Source organism: Mustela nigripes, chromosome 1, assembly GCF_022355385.1.
Source record: "Mustela nigripes isolate SB6536 chromosome 1, MUSNIG.SB6536, whole genome shotgun sequence".
Lineage (NCBI taxonomy): Eukaryota > Metazoa > Chordata > Mammalia > Carnivora > Mustelidae > Mustela > Mustela nigripes.
Genome location: NC_081557.1, coordinates 192100686 through 192110753, shown reverse-complemented (window position 1 = coordinate 192110753; position 10068 = coordinate 192100686).

Sequence of the window (10068 nt, the reverse complement as noted above, 5' to 3'; positions counted from 1 at the left end):
TAAAATAAATAAAATAAAATAAAATAAACCTGTAGGGGTTTTTAAGGTTTACTAAGACTTATTTTTAGTTACTTTTATATTTTCATTCATATTTTCTCTTTATTAACAATTGTAAAACATTACACTTAACCCTCTTACCAGTATTTGCCCTGACCTCGTGCCCATCACAGAGATATGCACACACAGAAATAAGCCCACAATCCACATATCCTTACATCCACTCCTCCTACACCTAGATCCAATCTAGCTATATATTCATTTTTATGACATCACTAATCACTATGTTTATCATAGTGTATAAGTAGCTGAATATTATTTATAACTAATTCACTTGATGTTGTTTGTTCATAATCTTTCTTATTTTTCTTCTTGAAATATTGATTGCACTTTTTTATATTTTGCTAATTTAAAAAATGTGTTTTACTTTTAATGTAACATTTTGTTTAGAGATGTTGTTAAAATGCTACATTATTGGTGTGCTTTGGTGACCCAGTCATTAAGTGTCTGCATTTGGCTCAGGTCATGATCACAAGGTCCTGGGATGGAGCCCCACATTGGGCTCCCTGCTCAGCTGGAAGCCTGCTTTTCTCTCTCCCACTCCCCCTGCTTATGTTTCTTCTTTCACTGTGTCTCTTTCAGTCAAATAAATAAAATCCTTAAAAAAAACTACATTATTAAACAATATAATCCATTTGTCAGAGTTAGTCTTTGCTAACACTTTAGTGTGTACACTTATAAAATTGTTCCCATGCACACATGCATATATGTGAATTATATATTTCTTGTGTTCCAAACTATGATAATGATAAACATACAAACAGAAGTAGCACAGCATGATTATGATTACAATTCTGAAGCCAAACTGCTTAGTTTTAAATCATATTTGTCCCTTTTTCTTTATATGTAAAATAAGATAAATAATAAGTGCATATAGTTTAAAAAATATATGTAATTTTATATAATTGTATAGTGTACATTTAATATATGTAATATACACATATGCACGTATATATATATTTATACATGTACATATGTACTAAGCACTAGATCAGTGCTTAATACATAATAACTATAAATTGTTGTGAATCTATTATTCTGTACACTTGGCTTCTTAGTATCATGGACAACTTTCTGTCAAAATGTATAAATGTATCTAAAAATAAATAATCTTAATTATCACATCCTGAAAAGCACCCCAAATTAGATAATGTTCATATAAAATTACCAGGAAATTATATAAAATCAAGGGCAATGTACCCTTGAGATTCTCTGGTTTTCTTTGTGAAACTCTATCCGATCTACTGTTAAAAGAGGACTCTTTTCTGATAATCAGTCAACAAAAATAGTGATGGGTTCTGCTAGATGGATTACAAACAGAATTTGTGAGGCAGAATATTAAAAATTTTAAGCTTCAACACTAGCTATTCATATTATAAATAAACACATGGGGAACATATCACAGTATAAGTAAATCTCTTCTAAAATATAAACAATAGAGATTTGGAGAACTAGGGTAGATTTGTCTCCAGCTGAATGCCTGCCATGGGCCATTTCTGTGTCTCTCCGAGGCTTGGGTGCTGGACCTGCATTCCTTACCACCTGGCCACAGTCTTGAAGCTTGGGGATAGATAAATAGATACTAAATTAATATATAATCTATATATCATCTACATCTATAGTTATATCTATCATCTATCATATAATCTATTATCTATCTATATTATAGTTCTATCACCTATTATCTATCTATCTAGTAAAAGAGATTTATAAAGAATTGGCTCATATAATTATGGAGGGAAAGTTCCACCATCTACTGTCTGCAAGCCACAGACCCAGGAAAACCAGTGGTATCAGGGATGTAGTGGCAAGTTCAAGTCTGCAACCTTGAGAACAAAACCACTGATGGTTTAAGTCACAGTCCGAGAACAGGAGAAGCAGTCAGGGGAAATGTGTTTTCCCTTCTTCTGCCTTTTTTTATCTATTCTGTCTCTGTGGATTAGAGGATACCCACCAACAATCTGCTTTGCCTAGTCTACTAACTCAAATGTAATTTCATTCAGAAACAACCTCACAGACATACACCAAAGTAAATGTTTTACCAAATATCAGGGTTTCTCATAGCCTAGCCAAGTTGGCATATCAAAATGTTCATCACAGTAGCCTTCTGCCAGAGCACATGCTATCTCTACAATCCAAAGAGGTAATCATAACTTCTGCCTCATTCATAGTGATAGAAGATACAATGTTTGGTCACTAGCCCTTTACTTTAATAGAATTTCTTGGCATGTCCCAAACCTCCAAACTCTTAAAATTTCAATGAGAGGACAAAACATTTGTAGGATTTACCTTTCACTTCCTTGCATGTGTATTTCTCACTAGGGCATCTAGAGTACTTGTTATCCTGTTTTTTAGATATAATCAGCAAGATGTCATGCATCAATACAGTGGACCACTGTGGGTTATACGAAATGTTAAGATGATAAAAGCCTGTTTGAATTATTTTATGACAGTGTGGATCAGTTAACAAAACTCTGGTGCAAAACAGATTATGTAAAGTGCTGGATTTATTTTTATCTTTTTTGTTCATCATGCATTATCCAGATCACTAATAACCTCATAAAAATGTCCAAAGTCTGTATTTTACTTTCAGTGCAAATACCACAAAAGCTGTGATGGAGGCTATTGTTTGTTTGAGTGATAACTGAGGTTACTAATTGACTAAGTCTTCTGGCTTCTTTTGCTACTTTGGATGGTGATGGAAATCTGAAGTAAATGTGGACACAATGAGCACCAATATTCACACACCTTTAAGTTTTTAAAGGTGAAGAGGATGGGAGCATATATTTTAGAGGACTCCAATTAACTTCCTTTCAAATCATTCTTAATTGAAAGGTCAGTGGGCCAAAGTGAGAGCTCTGTCAATTACTAATGTATGTCTCCTAATCAGCTACATGGCCATCAAAGATGAAAAAAGTGAGAACTTGTGGGCATTTTATTTATAGAAATAGACAGTAGATAGACTAGGACTCCATTTATCATCTAGTTTCCGTATGCTAACTATCTTCAAACAAGTCTATTATTTATCCTCAGATGCCAGTGTCATCTCAGAGTTTCTGCTCTACTACCTTCAGAAGGTCTGCATGTTTCTCCTCCAAACTCATAATATAAATTACTCAGATAGATAATCACAAATCTGTTTGGAAGGATTAGAGAAATCCTAGACTTATTTGTAGCTGGGTTTCAGGGTCATTCTTATAGAAAACATGCCTCCATTCCACTCTACAAATATTGGGCTCAGGAGCTACTCATATCCAGTGACTGGTTGAGGAATCATGATTCTTAATTTTGACAATTGACATGAGAGTTCTATTTACCAATTTTGATTTTATTCTCCTGTTCTAAAAATCAATGATCATGTCACCTTCTAATTTTTTCACTCCTTGAAAAACTGTTGTCTGCTAGCTATTACTACATATCCCTATGGACACAGGGACTTTGGCTGCCACTTGATCTTTGTTGTCTCCTACAGTAGCTATTTCTGCCTTGCATTGCATGTTTGCATGTTTCAATTTCTGGTCTTCACTAATCAAGAACTTTCTCATTCCCATTAACAAAAATGCTCAAGTATATGGATGTCAATGTTATTTCTGGCTTTCTGAGAACATCAACCACTTAGCTACTCAGAGAGGTTGGTGTACCCGCACTAGTGCTCTCCTTTTGCAATAATAAGGTGAATGTCTTCTTAGCCCTTCTGAGGAATATTATCAGTATGTGCATTCCCCGATTATATGTAATAAATTCATTTTAACCACACCATATCCCTGTATATTCTAATGTCTTCTTCATACTCTCCAGGATAGTTTTGGTATCTCCACTTCATTACTTTAGGCCACTGACATGCAAAGCTTCAAAGAGCCATCCCACAAGAATATTACAATATATAATATTCTTGCCAGGATTTAAATTCCATGTCATACTGCCACTTTAATAACCTCTTCTCTATCCAGCCTCGTATTATACTCCCTGGTTCAATGGCCTCAAGAATCACTCCTGTATGTGTTATCAATCAGCAGTAACTATTAATGTGTTGAGTAAGTTCTGTTTCTTCCAGAGCAATGAATGTCTGGCCCAACTCAAACTATTCTGTGCCCTCGACATTGTTATAGGTATAGAAGCAATTCAAGGAAGAAAGGGGAGGTATTGAAGAGGATAATCCTTATCAAATTATGAAGTATCCACATAAGATGAGTTTGTTTGTTTGTTTTGTGTGATATTCAGACAAAAAAGGAAGATTTTTCTGTCCAATAGAGACAGGTTACATATGCTGGTCCAAAGGTTGTAAGACTGTTAAGGTTTCTCATATGCATACATACTAATGACTTCATCATCGGTCTCAGAAACTCAGCCACATTTCTAGTCAGGGATTGATTTGACATGGATTTTCTATGTGTATCTATCAATGCCATCTGTTATATTAGGCTCATATTTAGGGCTGATATTTCTTTCTTTCTTTCTTTCTAAAAGATTATTTATTTATTTATTTATTTATTTGACAGACAGAGATCACAAGTAGGCAGAGAGGCAGGCAGAGAGAGAGGGAAGCAGGCTCCCCGCTGAGCAGAGAGCCTGATGTGGGGCTCGATCCCAGGACCCTGGGATCATGACCTGAGCCAAAGGCAGAGGCTTAACCCACTGAGCCACCCAGGCAGCCCCAAGAGCTGATATTTCTTTATTGGTTACCAGTTGGATAATCAACCCAAATGATGTGAGTGGGGTATTAAAATCCCCTACTATTATTGTATTGCTATCTATTACATTTAAGTGTTCCTATGTTGGGTGTATGAATATTTAAAAACCCTGTATCCTATTGGATTGGTTTCGTATCATTATGTAACAATTTCTTTGTGCATTTCTCCTCAGTCTACCTCATTGCAACATAAATTTCTCAAGGACAGAATCTTTGTTTCTTCTCTTCACTGCTATATCCCTAGTTCCTAGGAGAGAAGTGGCATATATTCAGCATTCAGTAAACACTGAGCCTAACCCCCACAACCTAACTGAATCCTATATAAGAAAATAATTAGGGAGACCTGGGTGGCTCGGTGGGTTAAACAACTGCCTTCAATTCGGGTCATGATCTCAGGGTCCTCAGATCTAGCCCTACATCAGGCTCCCTGAGCCTGCTTCTATCTCTTCCTCTGCTGCTCCCCCTGCTTGGGCTTTTTCTCTCAAATGAACAAACAAAAACTGTAAAAAACAATAACAGATAATTAAAGGAGATGCAGTTAAGCAAAGCAGGATACATAATACCTGAGCATCAATGTCAAATTATATAGAAAAATATGTATTCATTTACACATAGGATTATTTTCCAATTCCAAATTGTTGCCAATATTTCTATTATAGTCAGGTATTTAAGGTAACTTTAATTTATTTTGTGTATATATCTTATCTTTTCTACATTTAGAATATATTATTAATTTAAAATATATAATATATTTTAAAATTAATTCCAAGTCTGATTTTTATAATTAATTTGAAAGATAATGTTGGGTCTGTTATCAAAGCAATGAGACTGAGACAAAGTTACGCAAAGCCTTATTCTATGCCAAGCATTAGAAGTCAGACTGACCAGCCAAGGCTGCCTCTGAAGAGAGCGACACCCCTTGGTCTTACAGGCTAGTTTTTATAGGGCACAATCGCAGACATCTGCATATGTAGCTTTGGCTGATTGGATGTCTCCTATCTGTGTGTTTTAGTAATGGTTACCTGGAACCAATAATAATAACTGTTGAGGCGTTTATTAAACAACAAAATGATCTTGTTTTAGGTATGTGTTTTAGTAATAGTTACCTGGAACTGATATAAACAAAATGGCCTTGTTTTAGGTGTGTGTTTTAGTAACAGTTACCTGGAACTGATATCAATAACTGTTGAGGCATTTATTAAACAACAAAATGTCTACCTAGGAAACATGGAGTCACTAAGGCTAAGTAGGCCCAGGCAGGCCCTAGGGGGTTAACATGTTTTAATGTGGAATCGACCCCAACAATAAATTGTTAACCTACATTTGACATATTGTTTAAAGAAGAGCACAAATATGAAACAGACATTCTTATGTATGATTAATTATTTTGGTGGTCAAGAAAATATTTATAAACAAACCATAATCAAATCCAATAAAATCAACTAACATATTCCAGACATTAATAAGATTTATTCCTGTAATGGAATATTAGTTAAAGTATTAAGATTTTCATGTTATTTTTGAGAAATGAGTATCCTTCACTTCTATAAAAATGCTAGATTAAAGTTCTTTATAAATTGTTTCTCTTTATCTTGTAGTGTTGGTTATTATACTTTAAGGAGGACAACAGACTAATGACATTTTATCCTCAGTTTTGAGTGAGATTTTAGTAATCAAATCAAGTTTATTATTATTACTATAAATCTAACTCTTAATGGAAAGTATTGTATTTTTAAAAAGTATTTTATTTATATGAGAGAGAGAAAGAGAACAGAGGGAGAGTGAAGGGGGAAACTGACTCCTCACTGAGCAGAGAACCGGATTTGAGACTGTCCCACCCTGAGATTATAACCTGAGCCAAAGGCAGATGTTCAATGAACTAAGTCACCCAGGTGCCCTGAAAGTATTGTATTTTTTTATTGTATATATATATTACTTGTCTGGATACAAAATGTTTTTCATTTGTTTAGTAAGGACACAACTTCCATACATTAAATAAAAAATAAAATTATTATGAAGGGAGTAATTATTCATATAATCACCACAGCTCACTGTCTTTATGATAATAATTTAAATGTTGATTTTGTTGTTCTATATCTTCCTTTAGTAAGATGAACAGAAAGAAACATCTCATTCATACAATTTTCAATTTTTGTAAAAATGGGATATATTTAAGAATCTTTAAATAGTGGCATATAAAGATTATAACTTTTCCTTCATATCTCCAGTATCTGTTAAATTATTTTTGATAAATTAAATGTAGGCATTTTGATGAATTCCTCCTTTCCTGGAAACATATATCATATTGCATTCAGGATTAAGTTGGACTTTTAGAATTTAATTAACTCATTTTAAATGCATATGACTACTAGTAGCACATAATGGAATGTATATACATATATAAGAAAGAATAGATCCCTCTGGCCTTTGGAATTTGAATAACTCAGTTGAGTAAGCCCTACTTATTATTCCTAGTACAAACACCTATATCTCTCCCACTTGGAAAATCAAATATAATTGCCATGCTAAATATAGTAGGTACTATATCTATTAAATCTAACATGTTAGTATGGATATCCAAAATGTTAGATTATTAATTATAAATGTTCAGCTTTAAGTGATTTTTTGAAATATTAATAATGTTAATTTAAATATGTCTGAATTGTTAGTGTTCTGGTGGGTTGCATGTTTCTTCTAATAAAAAGTTTAGTAAAATTATACATGATTATGAGTGACTTCATATACAAATATAAAACTCATATTTTAAATTAATTCAGAAAAAGGAGAGAAATTTTAATAATATTTTGGATATGAGATAATTGACTCTATTTTTTGAAATTCTACTCTTTACAGTTGGAAAATGATATGATCATCATAGGAAAACTGAATTTACTAAGCCTATAACATTTCATTTTCTTTTTTTTTTTTTTTTTTAATTTTATTTATTAATTTGACAGAGAGAGATCACAGTAGGAGAGAGGAAGGGAAGAGATCACAGAGAGAGGAAGGGAAGCAGGCCCCCTGCTGAGCAGAGAGCCCGATGTGGGACTCGATCCCAGGACCCTGAGATCATGACCTGAGCTGAAGGCAGCGGCTTAACCCACTGAGCCACCCAGGCGCCCCTCATTTTCTAAAATAGTATATTATGACAGCTGATACAGTATGTATGTACTGTGTGTGTGTGTGTGTGTGTGTGTGTGTGTGTGTGTGTATGCCCTAGAAGAGAAAACAAGGATAAAAAACATCATTAAAGGGATTTTAGGGGACTTAAAGAATGTATTAGAAGTAATGTTCAACCTACTATTAAAAGACATTTATTCATTCCAGAATTATTCATTAAGGACTTATTCTGGATCAGGCAATGAAGACCCAACAGCAAAAAATAAAATAAAATAAAATAAAATAAAATAAAATAAAATAAAATAAAAAGTGAAATAAAATAGAATAAAATATTGGTATGATATTCCCTATTCATTCTCTGTTATAAGATCAAATGAGAGAAAAAGTACAATAATTTCAACAATGCTAATGCCTGTAATTTTTAAGAACAAGGAGCTGTGGTTATAATTTATGTTAGGAGAGGAAAGGAGAAACCTCTATTATCCAGGGACTTCATCAGGATTAAATGTATTCAATTATTTAGATCCTGAAAATACCACAAGTTGAAGACAGGGAAAAGGAAAAGAAAGTTATTAGAGTTAGAACTGTTAGTTCAATTAACACTATATTGTCAATGTATTTCAGTATCTTTATCTTTCCTTTTTTAAATTTTATTTTATTTTTTCAGTGTTCCAAGATTCAATGGATCTTGCACCACACCCAGTATCTTTATCTTATCCCCATTCATGAAATTTCAGTTATTTGAGAACAAGTTCTGTATTTCCTGTATAGCCATAAGTTTGTACAGTATCCACACTAAGAATGCCCTAAATACATATATGCTGGAGGGGGTAAAATAATGAACAAATATTTTTATTGTTTTTATATAAGAAATACCTCATTATTTTTGTACATAAGGAATTTTGTGTATTTAAGTATTTAAGAGGTCCTGATTCTAATTACAACATAATTCTCCAGATACTGTGTACTTTGACAATAAATATTATTTATTCTAGGATTTATCCAATTTATTACGTGTTATAGATTATATTATGTATGCCCAGTGTGTATGTAAACATTTTATTTACTCAAAAAATGTATAAAAGTGCTAATTACTAAGTAACCAGGAAAGTGTATTTCTCAGTATTCTCAGTACATATCATGTAAAGTAATGCCTTAAACTGATACTGCTAATTATTGTTATACCTGTTGCAATTGGGTGACCTCGAAAAAAAAATCTAGTTTTTAGAGTCATTGTTGTGAGGACATGGAAGGGTGCTGTTATAAACTGAATGTGTCCTTTCAAAATTCGTGTATTAAAATTGTACTACCCAATGTGATGGTATTAGAAGGCAGGGTCTTTGGTAGATAATTAGGAGTACTAAGGCCACAAAGATGGAGTCCTAATGGATGAAATTAGTGCACTTATAAGAGTCACAAGAGATCTCGCTTCCCTTCTCCTTGCTCTCTGTCTTGTGAGAATAGAACAAGGAGGTCGTCATCTATAAATTCAGAAGAGAGCTCTCATTAGATTCTGACCATGCTGGCACCCTGATCTCAGACTTCCAGCCTTCAAAACTTGTGAGAAATAAATTTCTGGTGTTTGTAAGCCATCCAGGTTTTGGTACTTTGTCATAGCAAACTGAAGTGACTAAGATAGATGCTTTATACACAGAAATATGTGGTCTTTTGATTCTCATTAACGACACCTGGAAGAGCAAAACTAACATAAAATAAAATTCCATTTTTTTATATTGTGAAATAACAACACTACTATAAATATGAATTTTATGACTCAAAGGCAAAATTACCCATGGCAATTATATATCCATTTTTATTCTTATTTATGGCCTTGTACTATTAGATTGAATTGTAAACACCTTTCAACCAAAATATACCTTTATATCACTATAACACATTGCTCGAATACCCAATTAACACTATACCTTATACAATTCTTGATATTATTAGTTAATTAAGATTTCATACTAATTTCTTATTTACTGTTGTCCTACTCCGTTTCTGTCAGAATTTTCCCATAGTCAAAACTTTCTGCAAGTTGAATTTGTACCATTTTTTTAAAAAATTTGAAACCTGCACAAACACATTTTTTTTAAATTTTTTATTTTTTATAAACATATATTTTTATCCCCAGGGGTACAGGTCTGTGAATCACCAGGTTTACACACTTCACAGCACATTTTTAACTACATATTTCTGCT